This window comes from Ictalurus punctatus, chromosome 28 (genome assembly GCF_001660625.3).
Source record: "Ictalurus punctatus breed USDA103 chromosome 28, Coco_2.0, whole genome shotgun sequence".
Taxonomy (NCBI): Eukaryota; Metazoa; Chordata; class Actinopteri; order Siluriformes; family Ictaluridae; genus Ictalurus; species Ictalurus punctatus.
In genome coordinates, this window is record NC_030443.2 from 3,635,094 (window position 1) to 3,655,620 (window position 20,527).

General features: G+C 38.2%; 1 protein-coding gene across 1 annotated transcript in view; it reads right to left on the minus strand.

Moving 5' to 3' along the window:
- drd2b (dopamine receptor D2b) overlaps positions 1-17,488 on the minus strand; it is a 42,698-nt gene extending 25,210 nt beyond the window's left edge. Inside the window, exon 1 of the mRNA XM_017459442.3 lies at positions 17,205-17,488. The gene's annotated coding sequence lies outside the window, so the exon portion shown is untranslated. The remainder of the gene's footprint in view (positions 1-17,204) is intronic.
- Positions 17,489-20,527: the final 3,039 nt, after the last annotated feature.

Genomic DNA, 20,527 nt, shown 5'->3' on the forward strand with positions numbered 1-20,527 from the left:
TTTTATGTTGTTGAATGTCTTTATGTTCATACAAATATTTACACATGTTAAGAAATTTGCTGGAAATAAAACCAGTTGAATGTGAGAGGACGTTTCTTTTTTTTTTTTTTTTTTGCTGAGTATAGAAACAGAAAATTCTGACTGTGAATTACTATTACAGAATAGTCTGTTCACAGTTATTTATATATTAGTGTTTTTTTCTTCCATGACTCAGTAATGCTTGTAAATCAACCTAATTACTTTTTTGGATGTACTTAAACCAAAATCCCTGCTTAATGTGGCTGTATATATCAATAAAGTGCCCTAATCCTCCACTCAACTTTTGAATAATTATTCCACTCACACCCTTTCAATGTAAAACCCATAATCTTTGCTATTTATTTATACTCACCGACTTACATATAAAGCGTTCAGCTCTTGTTCTGAGAATGAAAGAACTCTTTTGCTTCCTCCCTGGAGAGCTTTTGAATATTGTCAGGTCAGAGAGGGATTAAATAAGAACGTTTCAGCACAGGTCAAATAACAATTACTGACTGGCACCCTACGAAAATGAAAAGAGCATGACGCTTAATGAAGGTGTGTTTCCTGGTTCATAGTGATAATCTCTGACCACCCTACCTCCAAGAAACTAGCTTCCCCATCTATCTTCATTTAGTCATGTGTAATTGATTTAAAATCTGTCCGACTGTCTGATTTCCAGCACAATGAAATGTATTACATATACAATAATGCCTTATGGCTATGCAGTAAGAGACAGACGTCATTTTTAGCGTGATTTCCGTCACAGAAAGCAACATATTAAGATTCTCATTTTGTCATTATAAAGTCTGCGAAGGAGACAATATCACATATCATGTACAGTCTCATATATAAGTGGAAGACATCTCAACCCAATAATATTAAAGAAAACAAATAATTCAGTGTCCCATATTAATAACTGAAAGCATCTCATTTTAAAATATGCGTATGCACATGCAGTCTATAAAAAAAACTAGATGACAGATTTTGCACAGAAGTAACTCCACCTCCCGCCGTAATGCAGTCACGATAGAGCTTTTCCATTCAGACAGATTTAGACAGCTTTCCATTTATAAGTTGTTGTCATTATGTTGTATATAACATTTGCTGATATTCAAACACTTAAAGGATATTCAGAAATGAGGCTTACAAACACATAAAAGTGAGACCAGGACATGAAAATCAGAGTTGTCACGTCAAATGAGATTGTAACTGGAGGTCAAAGGTCAAGCATGTCTTTTGCTTGAGAATTCCATAATTAGGTCTATGTGGTGTGTTTTTATGCTCAAATGCCACTCAAAGGACAAGAAATGATAAAAAGCAGTATCCTTTCTGCAGAATATGTTAAACAACGCTTAAAGCCCAGTGTATATTCAACCTTTTTAAACTGATACTAGGCCCCTGTATGATTCTTTACAAAGGGCAAAGTTAGTAAATGGTGAGAGGAAGAAAACCTTCGGGCACAAGAATATCTTCAAGAAAGGGCACGTGTTGTCTTTGTAGTTCATTTAATTTGTATGATTCAGCTGAATAGGAGTCTCACCAACAGCCTCTCAGAGTGTATTTGCGAAGGCAAATGCACAAAGCACAGCACCTCCACCATCACTGTCCTGAGCAATAGAAATGCCATTAGAGGTGTTACAGCTTGAAATTTTCACGGTATGATAACCTAGGCTAAAAATATCAGTTTCAAAGTATTAACCATTTAACAACGCAGGCTGGTGGTGAAAATTAAAAAAGACATTTAATATGAAATCTCTCCCTCTCTCTCTCTTTGCACATTCTTGTATATATAACAAAAAAACAAAAGAAAACAATATATATCTAAATGTAGTAGTGTGCATCACTGCTTAGCCAAAGCTAGACCCTTGTTTTATGTATGATAAATTTACAAACGTGCCAGGAATAGCAGCAATGGCAGCGGCAGCAATGTAACGTGTTTACAGCATTAACGGATTACACAGCCAACAGGTTTTCATCGCAGTCGTGTCCCCTATAGGGAAAATTAGGGGTGGTAGAAGTGTGAATTGGTGCAAGTCCAGAGTTGCAAAAATTTTTCCAAGGTTCAGCTGGACACAAAAGCAATGAGAAATATAGCTGCAAGCAGCAATTAACGGGCCCAAGCAGCAATGTCCTAGCAGAGCCGGATTAAATAGCCAGTACTAGCATGTTACTATGTTGCATTACATTACACACACACAGATATATATATATATATATATATATATATATATATATATATATATATATATATATATATATATATATATATATATATAAAATGTGTATCTTTCATATATATATATATATATATATATATATATATATATATATATATATATATATATATATAATGCTGAGCAAATTTGGTTTGAATCTGATGAATCTCCTAAGAGTATTATTTACAAGTTTAGTACCCAACCAAATACACAAAATCAAAAATGGATGTGATTGTGAAATTTATTTGTCTTAAGAAGACCCATATGCATACTAAATCTGATGCATGTAATGTAGGTGAAACTGCATGCTCATAATGAAGAAAAATGTCAAAGGGGGCGCTACTGAGAACCTAGGCAATGCCTGAGACAACAGTGGGGAAATTGTGATACCGTAACAACCCAAGATGCCACCATGCTTATTATATTCCTGCTTTAAAGGCTTTCATCTCTAGCTGCATGAACTTTTTACTGTGACGCTGAAAGTGTTTGAACAGCAGGGGACCAGAAGCTCGGGAAAACATGCAAAACTGTGCTTCCTTCTTTCAGTTCAGTACAGAATTCAAGTGAAAAAATCCCAGAGTCAAATGGGAAGGAAACAGGAGTCAAAATATAAAAGGCTTCAGGAAATAAATAAATGATTACCAGGGGCTCTGCAAGATGGAGTGCAAGAAGATGCGATGTGACAGAACAACGTTTTTCATATAAACTTTATGGAAATAATAGCATGTGGTGTGCTCCAAATTATGTACACGTATCCCTGACCTGCTGGTGTGGACAGATCGCACGTCCTATCCAGTGCGACCATGGTAATGAATCAAATTGAGCTAGCTACTAAAAAAACATAAGAGGTATAATACTGTACACAGAGGTTCATCTCTGACTTGGGGCCAGGCCACCTGCGTCCAGACCTGATAATACAGCGCCCATGCTTCCCTGTACAGCCCTGGATAGCTTGCAGGTTTGTTCTCTGACTGTGGAAGTTAACTGAGGGAACCTATTACTCTCTCTTTCTCTCATGCCCTTTCTTTCTCCTGCCAATACAGCTGAATTTCCCAGTTGGCCCTGGGGCTACTGGAGCTGGCTCTGGTTGGCTGACACCTCTGCTCTGTCTGATCTCATATGTGAGCCAATCCATTTGTGAAAAAGAGCATAAATAGGAGATAAGAAGCGCTACATATGCTGATACATGGTGTGTGTCTATGAAGTCATCACACTACAGGTGATCACTACATCACACTACAGGTGATTTTTCGCAAAAGCTGGAGAAACAGCAAGATCCCCCATGTGTACACCTGAAATACACATGGGGGATCTTATCCACGGTTTCAGTGAAGAAAATGGCATTGTTGACCAGAACAAAACAAAACAAATATCTATTTTCAGCTTTTCAGCTAAGCAGCACAACACACTGTCACACTAATACATTTTTTATCGATTCTCACAGCCACACACTCTTTTAACTTATACCGGCAATGTGATAAATACTTACAATGTAAGAGATTTTATTTCAAAGCCATTTTACAAAATTAGGACAAGAACAATCTGGGGATTTGTTCTTTTTGTTTCTCTTTAAGTTTATATATACTGCTTGTGTGTTTTTAAAGGTAACAACATGATATTGTGAAACCGTGAAACCTATTTTAGTCTAGGTTATCATACTGTGAAGATTTCAATGCATAACATCCTCAAGCATGATGGATATAGATTTATACTGGGAACAATCCATGTACACAGATAATAACAACAATCAAATCAATTCAACTCCATTTGTTTGCTTAACAAGACTCAAAATGATGTCCTGTATAAAACCGGGCATGTGGTTCAAGTCCATAGTGCTCTACTGATTTCATCCTGTGTTTCAGCCAGACATGGGAAACAGAAAAGTTTGAACCATTTTGTTCCCCAGACAAACAAACCATAAACTTACAGTTCCATCGTCTGTCCTTTTGTGCAATTTGTACTTTCATTGGACAATATGTGCTTATTCTAGCTACTTTCGATTATCCTAATTTTTTGGGAGGTTTTCAGGAGTAAATTCTCAACCTCAGGTATGATATGATTTTGGCATGACATGATTTTGATTCACAAGGAAACGATTCAGTATTTGGTGATACCACTGAATCAGCCACGATAGGATTCAATCTAGTAGCGTCCGATGAATATTTCAGCAAAGTCACCAACTTGGTTCAGAATCTGGGGTAAATCTTTAATTCATGAATGATGATGAAGAGAAGGACATTTTTAAAGAATCAGAGTTGCAGGCAAAGCACCTCTCTAGCCTATTAAATTACTTACACATCAGTTTAAAAAATATGAATTCTTTCTTACACACCGGTGGTTTGTCCTTATTGATAATAATCGATGTATAATTGTTGCATCAGTTAATTCCAATCACTGCCTTTTAAATCGATGCATCAATCCGAATCTTCCCGAGTGAATTCTCGGTTCGTATCAATATAAAACATCTACTTGTGAAAGACACGAATGTTCATTTTTATTTCTCTCTTATGCACACTCATACATAGCTTTTGATGAAGTTAAGACAGAATCATGTCAGAAACTCAGTTAAAAACAATGTATGGCATTAAATTACAAAATTTTGTTTAAGCTTGACTTCGGATGAGTAATATTTCCCTCCGGGGGAAATTAAGGACAGTCATGCAAATAAAGTTAAGTTCAAGCCATGTTTAATTTGTCTTGCTGCTTGTGACCTTTTTCCCTGAGTCGGCTGTTATGTGATACTACTTGACACCAAGGGATAAAGCTTTGCAAATTGTTTCTCAGTTCTGAAAACAAATGCCAGTGGGAACATGTATATGTTATGTCTTCAATCATAGATCCTGCTTGGATCTCTGATGATGATCCAAAGATTGCCTTTAATAATGAATCACATGTTGAGTTTTCACACTTGCATCCTGTCTTCACTCACAATACTTACTATACAATTTGCCCCCCTTACTACCTGATTCTTCTTTGTAAATCACTCATAACACTTCTGCCAACTATTAATAAATAAGAACAGGGATTCCTTCCCTGATTTGTAGTGAGGCTCTTTTCCATATATTCAGCAACTAAGTTCATTTACATCCATTAGTTAATTAATGAAAAGTGGGTTCCAAGTTGATGGTTAATAGGGTGTTTTCTGTCTCACAGCAAAGCTACCAGCAGCTGAATGGAGTCATAGCACATAGGGTTCATTCTCAGCATGGAGTCTGGATCAGTATCAAATTCTACACTAGAACAATAAACACAAGCTCTGTGTGAGTGGTTTATCTCGCAAAAGCTCTGTTTCTGCACTGCTGGATGATCAAACCAAGAGAGCCCAGTTATACCTTTTAGAAATTAGATAGCAGATTCTATGGTGATGTTCTCAATGCACTAATGTGTCAAAAGTTGAGAGATGGCATTATACTGTTCAATGACAGTCTATGTTGCATAGGTAAATGCATGGTCTTCGTAGACAATTATAATGCTACATTTTATCAAAGGTGTCTTAGAGATATTTGTAGTTTAGTACATGACCAGGGTTGACTGGTCTACTGCAACACACTACTCTCGGGCCTCCTAGCCAACTCTATCAAACCCCTTCAAATGATTCGAGATGCAGCAGCATGCCTCGTCTTCAACCAGCCCAAGAGAACCCATGTCGCACCCCTCTTCATCTCCCTCCATTGGCTTCCTGTAGCCAGTCCACAAGGAGATATTATAGCTTAATCAAGACATAATCATTCTTGATTATGTGTCCTCAATATATCCCTTATATGCAAAGCCATGATAAAAAGCACTGTGTTGTAGAACAGCACAGAACACATCCAGCCTCCACTGTTTATCCCAGGTAGATTAAGTTACAATTTTTAAGCCTTTCTGAACAAACAGGTGTGGAAAAGTATGGCATTCTGCATTAGAGAGATTGGAAAAGGGTAATTCTGGAGGTGCTAAACCCCACCAGGCATAGGACGAAAAGAGACATCAGCCCTCAGCACCATGGACAGCAGCCATCAAGCCACACAGACTGTCGGAGAAGAAAAGCAAACAAGAGGACAGTCAAAAAGTAACAAGCAAACAAGTAACGTGATCTCAGGATGAGGCAGATTGGAGTCCAATTTCTAAGCACTCTTTCTTTTTTAATTTAATTTTGTTTCAAATAGCAAACTATTCAAGACTGAAAACCACCACCACAGAAATGGTCCAATCGTTGTTTTCGTGACTTAAAATTACTTCTGCATTACATTGACATCAAGTGCATATTGGACTTTTAAACTGTTGAAGTATTTTTACTTCAAATACAGGGTGTCGGCTTTGATTCGGAGCTTAGATTACTGTCTGTTACTATTCTTCTTGTGTCTGCCTGGCTCTCCGGTTTCCTCCTTTCTGACAAAAACAATATGGTAGACAGATTGTCGACTCAGGTCTTAGGTGTGTGAGTGGATGGACTACAGTTGTTATGATGTCACGGTTAGTCACAGTGTATAATTGTACAGCTACCTCAGCATTCATATTTCCATCTATTAATTAATTCGTCCTTTCCCTGGACACCATCTAAAAACCTTTGGGTTCTCTACTCCACTACTGTTGTAAAGATATTCCACTGATAGTTTCCCACCAGTATGAATGGAGTGACTTTATCATAAGCACCAGATGCAACCTGCCAAATAGAGCTCTCTTTGATTACGATTACATACAGTCTGTGAAAGTGAATTGGACTTGAATATAGAAATATTCTGACTCCCATGTTTCATGACCATTAGACTAACATGTGTTTTCAGAGTTGGCTTGTTCCGGAACTCTTCGTTAGACCTGGTGACCTTGAGAAAAGGGAGCATTTTGTTGCAAAACATCCTCGAGCCACCTTGACACTCACATTCCAACAATGCATTTTAAACTGCTGATACAAGAAAATAGCTGGACATGGTAGGAACTGGCACAAACCCTGTAATGGCTGTAGGTTTGAATCTCATGAAACTGTGAATCTGATAACATTGAGCTATAAATGGACAGTTTGATTTATTGCAGGGATAAAACTCATGGTGACCCTGGAAAAAAAAAAGAAAACAAAACAAAATCATCAAGACCTCATGGCTGACTCAGGTGACATTCAGACAGACTGTGTTATAAAAACAAGGGGAATTGAAAACACCCATGTCAGTTTAGCCTGCAGGCTTCATGTGTGAGATTATCTAAATTACTCCCTTAAACCATGAATCCAGTTTATAGTCAACATTTCACTGTGATCTACAATAATATAATAATTCAAGGCTAAAAAAAACCCCTATTAATTACATATGCATCATTTTTCTATAACCTTTTTACAGTTAAACAACTAAAACAATATCCCAAACCACATTATTTTCTTCTATGATAACAGAAGGGCAAGGATCATTTTTAAGCTTTAGACTCAGCCATTTGCTGCAGGAGTTGATAATTGCAAACTTCATTTCAAGAGTTTTAATAGTGATGGGTAATGTTGTTTCTATGGCAATGACAGTTCAAAATAGACCTCAGATTGAGGTGGGAGGAGCTGCCACGGTACAGATTGGTTTTTACTGTACTTTGTTCTTCTTTATAGAGTCTAGCCACATTTTTAAACAAAGAAAATTGCGGCGCTGCAATTTCATGCAATTTTAGAGAATCTAGAATTATGGTGGTGACATACTGCCTCGCAAAGACTCTCACTGCCTCAATATGTTTATAGTCAATGTGACCGTCTGCATATCATATGACCTACATGGAGAATCCAGACAAGAATAAAAAAGTAAGACATTCAAATACATATTACAGATATGAAGCAGTTTAGCAGTGTTATGGACAGAATGTTTTTGATGGACTACAACCACAGACATGAAACGACCTATAGGAATAGACGAAAATTCAAACGAAGACCTAATGCTGCTTTTTCATATGTATTTCTGTGCTCACGATTTTATTTTTCCAGGGTAAGGTTGACATTTGCATGAATTTGCCCTGCAGCTTTTCCAATTTCCTTGCATAGTTCCATGCACAGGGCAACTGTGCAGAACTGAAACTGTTACAAGCAGTTAAATCAGCTTTTAAGCCCTTTTGCACAAAAAGAATGGGAAATTAAAAACAGGAGAACTGAAAGTTTCACAGGGAAATTTTTTCAGTTGAAGAATGTTCTGAACAAATTCATTTTGTCTGCAAGACCAATTGCAGATTCCCATGTGGTTCCCAGCTCCTGCTAATGGCTCTAGTTATACAGACCTGCAGTTAAACATGACAAGAAATAATTAGCTCTTAAGATGCATTCATGATATTACATAAAACATATCAGAAAATTATACTGTAAATATCCAGCATCTCTGACTATGTCACATATAAATACCAAGGTATAAAATGTTAAATTATGCAATATTATAACAAAAATGTTTGCTTGCATGGACACATGATTCACATGATTACTTTTCTTTTCAATTTGATCGTTTGCAATAAAAAGTAGCTGGTAGTCATTTTCATCATAGTATAGAAGTAAAAATGTTACTATTTACAAAACCAGCTGACAAAATGAAAAAGAAACACATATGTATATATCACAGTGCTGTTCAATTCTCATTTATGATTGGACAGACGTTGATGCATTTTCTGTAAAAGTAGCTCTCACAATAGTTCCAAATGCAAGTTTGAGATTAACACGCTCGTTCAAATACATTGTATCGAATATTTGTTTCTAAAGCTCAATATAGTTTCTATTACAGCTCATTCACAGGTACTTATATAGACAATGTATATAATCTAACACTAATAATAGGATTAAATAATGTGTTGATACTCAACAATTATAATACTATGGTTTTCAAATTTTCTGTGAGGAGATGTTTATTTAACAGTTATGATAGGAGTTTCCAGTGTCAGTGCTTCATAATGTCCAGTAGGATTTTTTTCACCATGGGAAAGTCTCTCCACTGGAGGTTCAATTTTGGTTTTTTTGTCTTATTACCTTCAAGAGAGAGATAGATTCTGGTGAGGAAGGGATTGTTTGTAGCTGCTGTAAAGCAAATAATAACTTCTTCAGCAGGTGTTCCACAATGAAAAATGAAGCTACAAAACTTACTTATTGTGCACATTAATACAGCAATTACTTATGGTTCATACGTGTTAATTACAGAGCTTGTGTTATGTAATGTACTGAAATTCTTCTTTTTAACCCAACGCAGCTCAGAGCATGTGGAATTATGGTGCTTCATTGATTGCAATATACTTCTGTATATTCAAGTGATCTCCAACTGTTTGCCAGCCATTAGGGAAAGCATGGAGCAGATGCTTTTTGGAGAAAAGCGTTGGAGGAGGACTCTAACAAACCTCCGATGAGTTCATTAGGGCCATGTGCCAGTGCCGTCTCCTAACAACCGATGGTGTCCCTGGCCCGCCTCTGCCTGCTTCTGATATAGAGTGAACCAGTTGGGGTGGCAATCCCAGAAAGACTTCCCATGGCACAGAAATACAGAGGCAGCCTCAGTCAGCGCAGTGTGTGATGTAGTACCCTAGGAAATTCTGTATTGACTTATCTCTCCTCTAATCAGATGTTGTCTATGAACTAAGAGTTAATGGTATACACTGATAGTATGGTAACCATAAAACGCAATATCACAAACCCAAAATAGTTGTTATTTATAAGGTAGGCTTGTGCAATATAACTATATTACTGACATTTAATTACACTACATGGCAGTAGTCACCCAAGTATGATTAGGCTATGGGAAATTAGCAGTGGACAAAATGCATATAATCGAAATATCACAGTATCGCAATACATCATGGTATATCATGATTTTAAAATGACTATATTTATTATGTTAACATTTACACTGACCTTTAAATTCCAAGCAAATCACTCCCAAACTTAATGAACACTGCTTCATCATTAGTTATAAAATGACAATAAATAAATAGCAAGGTTAACACTCTGTAATCAATCCAAATCTGTTCCAGTTTTCTCTCTCAAGAACTTAATATGACAAAAAAAAAGACACCGCTCATCATAAATAAGAAACTGTAAAGTTTTCTGTCCTAAAAAAAAAAAAAACTGTCCCAAACTGACACTAGAGACTCCTTCCATAAATGCTAAATAAACGTCTCCTTTCACATGCACAATCTTTGTTAAATAATAATTTTTTAAATCCTTTTATTATTAGTCTTAGACACCGTGTAGTGTCCGCTATACCTTTCCCTGTGGATGAGCTGTTACTATGGAAACAATAACATTTTAGAATGAGTGCATTAATATAAACCTGTGATTCAAATTGCAGCCAGCGTTAGTGTTAGAGCTGCTGTTATAACACTTTCTGACCAATCATGATGAATTCATAGTGCTGTGGTGTATGTATTGATATTTCAGTTATTAACAAGTGTACGTAACACACCAAAGTTCTAAATCAACGCTTGACATACTCTGGATTAATAGCAGTACGCTGCTGTTCTACACCTTGTTCACCCACTTGTCTATCGCGTGTCATGCTGGCACTGAATTGCGCATAAGGATACATTCGACTGCATGGTCAGAAGGAAAGAAGTACTGGACCACAATTATTCATAAAGAGATGAAAATAGCTGAATTAATCAGCAGCTTCAAACAAAAGGTTTGTAAGACAGATATTGTTCTTCATCACAACTGTGTTTCTGAAAGGTCACTAACAAAAGTGATTACAGCATGGAGAATGAGCAGCAGGCCAAAAACAAATTGCCTCCAGCCACACACATTTTGCGCTGTAATTAAACTCTAGCCCTAACTAGTAACCCTGTTAGACAATACACCATAAAACCAAATAAACTCTGCACAAGAATTCTTAGACAAAAGCTGTGCTCGTATAGCGACTCTAATCCATCGCAATCACTTACACAACCATTAGATGAGTCTCAATTAAACCAGAAGACGTATAAACCATTCTTCAGTAGAGGGAGCATTTAGTAAAGCATTCATATTCGGGAGACAGTATTTATTTACGCATATGATTACGATCAGAAATTAGTCATGGCCCAAAGCCATGCCATTTCTGCAGCAGCTGTAAGACAGACTCACACAGTGAGCCAGTGAGGCAAGAAGAAAGTGAAAATAACAGCAGAGATAAAAAGACGTATTGGGTTATAGGCATTAAAATCTGCCCTGTTCTGTGTAGGCTGGGTAAAGTACCGGCCAACTGCTGAGTTACACGGAGCAACTGAAGGGCATGTGGTGTAAAATTAATGCAAATTAATGTTTGGGGAGTTTTTGCACACAAAAGTGCTTCACTTCATGTTTGTAAAACATGAGTGGAGTGTTGCCCTGTTCACGTGTCAGGTCAAATGCGCAGTGTTCAGCAGGAATTAAAAGTCACTTGCAGTTTTCACACCTATTTGTCCGAACTGAAAGAATACCAGTCATACGCGTTGATTCATTGGCCAAAAAGGGAAAGAATGTTTTACCAAGCATGTATACAAATCACAAAGTCACCACAATCTATACAGAGCCGGGACTCAGTACATTACAGGCTAATTATATAAATAACTAGTTTAAAACATTTTGTGTATCGCATGCAGGGTTTGTTTAATCTTTTTGTTTGTCAGTCCAAATCACCACAGCACATGGAATTTCCTAAGCACTACAGTGCTATGTTCTGGATCTGGCTCAGTTTGTGCCTTGCAGCTCAGATATCACTGCTCACATCTCCAAAAATGCTGCAACCCGAAATACCCGGTTTGGTTTACCTGCATTTGGGTCAATTCGGAGTCAAATCGTTTTCACGCTGAGTTCAATCGGAAGCATGTTTTATTATCTGATCAGCACCTAAAAGTGATTACTATGTTCTCATCTGCCTATTATACCACACAAACAAATAAATAAATGTCAGGTTTTATAGAAAGTTCAGGTGCTGATGAGCTTTCCAACAGAGAAGCATTAAAAAAATTAACCCTCTGGCATAATGTATCATAATAAATAAAACTCAATAAACATTACTTGTAATTGTTTTCAAATAACTCACAACAACCATCACAACTGCCTCATCTGGTGACAAGGGTGTGTATATTCCCATCAGTCATTTCAGGCTGTGATTTTTAAAATGGCATTCCATCACATCTCAGCAGACAGACAGTCTCTCTTATGTTGGTGTAAATATTAAATATTGCTGTCATCGCTCTCCATTTGGCACAGAAGTGTGAAACGCTTGGCTGGAGGGTGCAGCGGAAATATGGCCATCATTGCCATTCCAGCTACACCTGTCAAGAGCTGATGGACCTGCTATCATCAGAGGAAAATCATCGGTCACGGAGGAAAATTGGATGTGAGCCTCAGGATGACAGAAATCGAAAAAGGTCAAATAAGTATGACTGGTTTGAAAAGCTCCAACCACTGAAGCTGTGAATGAGGTGTTAAATGTGTTAATCGGCACTTTTCTTGTTGACATTTAAGTTTTGTGCTTGCGCATGTTTTAGCATATAAATGTAGCTGTATTCAGTTAACCCATGTTCAATCCAACATGAAGATTCCGGGTCACGGTGGGCGATAATCCGTCTTTAAACAATTCCTATTACGCATTCGTGAGGACTGCATGAAGATTCAGATTGGTAGACTTCACTCAACTCACCCCAAACACTGCCATCTTTAAAACCTTCTTCTTCGGCAGACCATCGTACATCGATGTTGAGTGTGTAGTTGAGTTCATTTTGGGCAGGCTCATTTATGGGCCACAAGGCCCATATTGGATCGACAGTACCGCCCGCAATGGTTACATCTGTGAAATGACTGGTCTGTCATGGAATGTCTACGTCCGTTGGCTTTAAAATACTCTATCTGCCATTTTTCTTGAATCACTGGGATTGACTTTTCCACAACGCTGCGCCATTTGTTTCAGTCCAGAGCATCTTTCTCCCAGGTGTTGATGTCCATGACAGTGTTCTTCATATGGCGTTTTAGCACATCTTTATATCGGAGTTTCTGTCCGTCTTCCTTCCTCTTTCCTATGCACAGCTTTCCATAGAAGATGGCTTTCGGCATACGTTCATTGTTCATTCTCATGACATGGCCACTACATCACAGCTGAGCAGCTGTGAAGAGGGACTCTGAACTAACTGCCCCAGCACGTTTGAGCACCTCCACATCCAATACCTTATCTTCCCACTGGATGGGCAGTATTTACCTTCTATCGACAGGAGAGAGATTCCCCTGTGGTTTCCACACTCACTTCAGTCGCCTTTCTTCTTGTAGATGCTAACAATCAATGCATCTTTGAAATCCTGCGGAAGATATTGATTTTGCCAAAATGCATTGTATAAGTCCAACAGCTTAGACTTCAGAGTGGGACCACCTTGTTTCAACACATCTGATGGAATGCCATCCTGCCCGGGTGCTTTGCCACTTCTGATAAACTTCAGAGCTAAATCTAATGTCCACATATGTCTTCTCTGATTGGTCTAGTTGAGAGCCTTCCACATGAACTTGGATCAGCTGTGCCTCGCTGGTTTAGGAGATTGTAGAAATACTCCTTCCAGCGTTCAATGATGCTTTTCATGTCGGTGCACAGCTTGCTTCCATCTGATTTCACTGGGGCCACCGTGTTGCTTCTTGCTCCATAAATAGCTTTCGGTCGTGAAAATAGCCCATGGGAGTCATTTGTATCTGCTAAAGACTGCAGTTCATCTGCTTTTCTGCTCCACCAGTTATTCTTTATTATCCGTATTTCCCTCTGAACTTTCACTTTTACGGCCTTAAATTTCACTTTGCTTCTTTCAGTATTCTCTTTCAGGTCATGTATGTACAGCTTTTTCTTTTCATCCAGCAGTTGTTGGATTGGCTCAGCCTGCTTTTGAAACCAGTCAGGAGTGGCCAAGTACCTCACTAGCAGTGAAATAAATGGTATCCCTGAGCTGCTTCCAGCGCTCTTCAATGTTTGTCATGTCAATGCGTGGGTCTTTGTCATCCTGAAGAGCTGATGTTAGTGCTGTGACCAGTCTCCTTCGATGCTCCACACTGTCTAACATGGCGACATCCATTTTCTTGGGTGCCACACTAGGGGTTTTTCACCTTGTCAGTAGCTGTTTCAACCTGAGTTTAGATCGCACTATGTAGTGATCAGTCGAGCACTCAGCCCCACACATTGCTTTAGCTGACAGACACTCTGTCATGTCTGTCCTCCGAGTTACAACATCGTCAAGCAAATGGAAATGCTTTGACCTTGGATGTATTCAGGTGAAATAGTTCTTCTCAAACTGATAGAAGAAAGCATTTGTAACAAAAGTTCAACAGAAGCTCACCATTTCATGCCTTCCCCAAATTTGCCTATGACACCTTCATAAGTGGTATAGTCCTTACCAACCCTGGCATTGACTCTCCCAGGATGAGACACTTGTCTGACTTTGGGACATTATCAGCCACTTCGGCCAGCTCATGACAGAAGGGCTCCTTGACTTCATCTAGGTACCCCATGGTTGGTACATACATGTTAATGAGACTTATGAAATCAGACTTATGAAACGCTTTTTTCCGATTGGGATGCGTAGCTGCATGAGCCTTTCAGATATCCCAATTGGAAGTGTTGATAGTGTGCTTACTATTTTGTCGATGACAGCAGAAGCCACACCTGCATCTCTCTTTCCATTGCTTTTCCCAATACAAAAGAAAGTATGGCTATTTTCTTGAACCTGGCCTTCTCCTTCAATCCTTGTCTCCTGCAAGGCAGCAATATCAATGCTGTATCAGGCCAACTCCTTGACTATCAGAGCTGTTCTCCTTTGTCTCAAGTCATTGTCCAGCATTTTCCGAATATTCCATGTACCGACAGTTAGTTTCATCTTTAAAACCATAAATATAGAAACAGGGAGAGGGGAGAGAGACAAAGCAAAAGAGAAAGAGAGAGAGAGACAGAGATGGGGAAATATAAAGAGAGAGTGAGGGAGCGAGAGAGACAGAAAGACAGACACAAAGAAAGACAGAGAGAGAGATACAGATCGGTAGAGAGATAAAAAAAAGACATAGAGAGAGGAAAGCGACAGAGACACATAGAGAGCGACAATGACAGAGAGAGAGAGAGAGAGAGGACAGGAATGTAGGAATAAATCCACACTATGGTATAATGAAAGAAACCTCCTACAAGTCCCTCTCACACATACACAGACACACACATACTGTATATACACTCAGTTAACAGTTCATAATGTACACCTACAGTACAGTATCCACCTACCACAGTGCAACTGACTGTAGCCCATCTGTTTGTTATGCGTAATTTGTCAACCATTCCTGTTCATTACTGGAGAGAGACCACCACTGCAGCACCGCACCATCGTCGCACCTCCGCTGAGCATATATTATTTGGGCAGTGGCTCATTCTCAGCACAGCTCTGACAATGACACGTTGATGTCATGTTAGTGGGTGTTGAGGGGGCACTTGTGTCACGGCCATCAACTATACACTGGGGGTTTTAAACATCTCAGTGTCACTATTGGATTGAGAAATAGTCCATCAGCCAAAAATATCCAGTCAACAGCAGAGCTGCAGTGTGCGGAAGGACAGAGATGATGATGAAGGACTAGAGGATGATGGACACTAAAAATGAGCTGTAGTGTGCACCAACAGTCAACAAGAATGGTCATTATTATTATTATTATTATTATTATTATTACTACTACTACAACTACTACTATTATTGCCAGTGAATTTGCTTTTGTTCTCTATAGACTGTTACATAGTTTAAACTCTCAATCTTATATATCCTCAACACAACAATGTAATAAGAGATAAGTGATACAGAGGCAGAGTGATCCACTGAAGAGAGAAGAGAGAAGGGGGGGGGATAGAGGGAGAGAGCGGGATATACTGTAGATAGACAAAAATTCATATTGATGTTGCTCTATGATAGTGATATTTTTCACATTATTACACCTCCATGTTTATTTTTTCTGACTCCTGAATGTCATGTCTGGCAATATCGTACAAAATACAGACCTGCCAAAAAAAAAACCACACACACACACACACACACAGATAAAGAGGGAGGAAAAAGCTGGCAAGAAATGTGTGAAAAGTGTGAAAATGAAAACTTTTACATTGCATCAACTCAGCACAACATGATGATGATCTACAGTTTATCACAGACAATAATGATAACATGTAGCCAGCAGACAAAATAATGAGGTGCACCTGGATCTGGAGACAAAACATCTAGGAAGAACATACTATCAGCGTGTCACGTTATAACTTGGAGAGCAATAAATAAATAAATAAATTAGCAAACACATCAAATAACATTTTGACCGAGCCACGCAAAACCCCCACAATCACCCACATCAAAGACCCTGCATGTAAAGAGGGCAGGTAAATATCTCATTCACACACGGCTACCAAATAATGATGTAGCTACCAATTCGAGTTCAATGCACCATTGCTTCAATGGTTACCAACAACCCATACCCAACCTTTACACCTACAGAACATGAATAATAAAGAATAAACTTAACCTATAAATTAAAATTAAGGCTATTTTTGTAAACCCTTCAAATATAAACGTATGCAAAAAATTTTTTTTACGATAAAACCAATGATAAAAGATGTTTAATATATAAGTTATATGTCAAGCTGTGTGTATATATATATATATATATATATATATATATATATATATATATATATGGGAAAAACTAAATACATTTACATTTAATATCAGACAATTTCACAAACAAACATAGAAATACAATTTAAAACACTGCTATAAATATGCCCATCAGAGGAATACAGTTATTTTATAATTTTTTTTAATAGTTTTTTTTTTTTTTTAACTCACCTAGCTCGAGCTCAAACACGCTGAGGCTCGCGGCTCTCTCAGTCTCTGTCTGTCTGTCTGTCTGTCTGTCTGTGTGTCTGCCTGCCTGCCTGTCTGTCTGTCTCTCTCTCTCTCTCTCTCTCTCTCTCTCTCTCAGCCTGTGTGTGGTATATTGAAAATTACAAACACTGACAGAACACTTTTATAATGTAAATTATTTACCTTCAAGCCATATGATTTGTCGAATGCCGAGTTCCTGTCCCGAGGGTCCCGGGTTTACAGTCCTGTCGTTTACATTCGCTGTTGCTAAACGTCCAGAGTCCTTAATTCCCACCGCCCCGTGCTGTCCATTCTCATTCGCACAAGCGGTAATAATGTTTCCTGCAGCACTCACAACGCTATGGTCTGAAAAAACAAACAAAAAACGATAAAACAATACCTTGTTCCTGACACAAGCAGGAACGTGATGTGAACTCACTCTGCCTCAGCCGCCTCTCAACTTCTGACTGAAACTAGTGGCGCGAAAATAACTGCCGCGCGCCTCGTTCCGCGCGCTCAAATACTGAAGCAGCGCTCGCGCAACAGCAAAGGGGTGTGGCTTTGAAATCCTCCTCACAACTCCACTAAAAGATAACTGAATATAGCCTACATTTAGTAATCTAAACATCGCAAAAATCGTATATGTTGTTCGGATATTAAACTAGTAAATCTCCGAAATGTCTGTTGAACATTGCAATATTTTAGTCAGAATGAGAATTTTGTTGTTGGCTGTTTTTTTTTTTTGTACTATTTTTTTTTTCCACTATCACAAATCACACACAAAAAAAAAACTACCTATAGGTAGTCCAGGTTCTTAGACAAGGGGTGCGATTAATTAAAGAAAAACCAGTGAATTAAATCAATTAAATATTCATCTTTATACGTAACATGTCTTCTTCGAGATTTATTTTGTGAAATTGTTTTGTAGTGTAAACTTTTATTATCATGTTAGTCTGTTTTCAATTTTTATCCAATGTGGTGATGGTGTCACAGCTACATGCAGATGGCGGTGCCAATGCGATTTAGGTCTCACTTTGTCTCTACCCAAACCAGATGATGCAGCAGCGCTTTAGTTCTTTATAATGTCCAGCTCTCTCACTTCCTAATCTGTACACTCTGCTCAGCATCCAAAGCTTCAACTTCAGTGCTAATACCGTCACGTTGTATCAGCAAATAACTTCTGACAGGACATTACAAAAATACAGCACCAAACAACAACTTGCACCACAATCACTAGGCACGTCACAAATAATGTTGTATAAACGTATTTAATGTTTTTCATGGTGGAGGTATACTTTAATTATAGGACAATCAGAATATGTGATTTATTCTGGATGAGTTCATCATCCTCCTTCCATGTTAGGTGGGACAGAAAAAAATGGTAGGCTACACGTGTGCAAGCATTGGCCCATTGTTCATTTGTTATCTGGGAAGGAGGGAAAAATATTCTTTCTGAATCAGCAGTGAACTCCTTTTGATAGGTAGCACCTGTCCTACATAGAACAAAACATGAAAACTGGGATAACCATCACTGTCAACATTTAAATGGATTATTCATCATATGTGGTGTCTCAAGAATTGTTTTTTAAAACTTGGCAATGTCATTATGATGCAAGCACTCATTTTCAACAAGCGCTTTATCCTGGCCATCTTGCCACAAATCTGGAGTATATTTCTGGGAACACTGGGCGCGAAGCTGTAATGGGACACTAGTCCATCACAGGGCAATATGCACATAAACAATTAACTATTCACACTGTATATTATATACACTTATATATAAGGTATGTTAGGAAAATCTTTAAAATCAGCCTGAAACTTACAATGAATACGATGTTTTTTTGTCAGGTTCAAAAAGTTTTACATTGTGATAGGCCTACATTACATGAGCTTTGGCATGTAGCTGCAGGCCTCTGGGAACAGATTACACTTGTGTGTATTGTTGTCAGATGGGTGCATTTAGAGGATAATTAAGCAGCAGCAGCACTGAAGCGTAGTCTTATTGATTACTACACACCTCCTAACCCTACAAGATAAAACAGAAAGAAGAACAGGAGAAAATTCAATACAAACCCAGTTTCGACAAAACATTGCTTACAGTGTTTACTGAGACACCATGCATTTATTCCTTAACCCTTTCTTGTTATTATATGCAGTTAATATTCAGCCCATTGTAGGAGAGCAGTTCATTCTGATATTCTGAGTCATGTATCCATCACTCTGTACTGTACATAATTTAGTAGTAAATCCCCCTAATGAGATTTTAAGTGATAATAGATCCAACCATTGTAAAGGAAATTAGACAAAAATTGTGTGACCAACAAGGACTTGATTTGTTATTCAATAAGGTGGCTGGCAATAGACAGTCATCAAAGCCATTACAGCGCGGCAAGCAATATCCAGATGACAAAAACGCAGGTCTCCAGGGACAAGTATTCATTTCCTTTCTTGTGCGGCCCTAGCCGTAACATTTTTCGTCCCACTACTGCTGAAACATGAGTGCACCAACTCTTTCTATGGTCAGCTCTTTGCTCATTTGTCCTCTCATGAGGTAGTTTGAATGAGGAGGAAAATAGCCGTAAAGATTAACCTTGTAGCCTGTCTAATTAAAAGACAAATGAGAGCAGCTAAAAATGTTCAAGGTTGTGTGGCTAAAAAGCACCAAATTTACAGTGAAGACAGACCTTGTCAAAGTACTATGCTAATTTTATGGTAATTCATCCCATAAGGAAATGCATTTTGCGGGAGCACATCCTCCAGTGCGTGCCTTTGTATTGAAACAGGTTGGATGATAGATATTGGTGGAGTTAGTAACATCTTGTGTCATGACCATATAAAGGCTCAACCATGAACACTGTGCTATCTGACTAATAAGGGTTCAGCATCACAGACAGGATCATGATGAAGGTGAGATCAGCACTCTGTCCCAAATGCTAGAATTGGTGTTAGTGTCCTTACTAGGACATCAGTCAGTGTTTAGAAACATCCCAACTTTTCGGTCAAATCTGTTCTAACAACCTTGACAGTTGGAAGGGGTGTACCCATTCTGGTATGGAGACTTTGTCAGGGTGAAGAGACTTGTGTTCTTACAGGGAGCCTAATGTTCCCAATAGGGCCACCCTTGGTGAACAGATATGTGGGGAGAGGTCAGACAAAGAGCAATCTTAATGATCTCCATGAAAGGTTTGAAAAAGAATAATGGGCGGTCATATTAAGCATGCATATTTTTGTCAGACGCCGCTGTGAATATGGGCGGGAACAGGAAAGGACATCATACATCAAAACTACATGAATAATTACAAAAGAACTAAAAATAATTACTAAACAATGTAATGTAATAATACTGTCCACAGGGCACTGAAGTTTTCATATGTAATTACATTTTACAGCAGTAAAATATCAGGCAATATTTGAAGCAATTAAAAAATAATTTTATGTTTTCATCTGTTAAATATACCATCTGTTCTTGTTTTCAATGACACCCCAAACCAAACAGACTCTCTTAT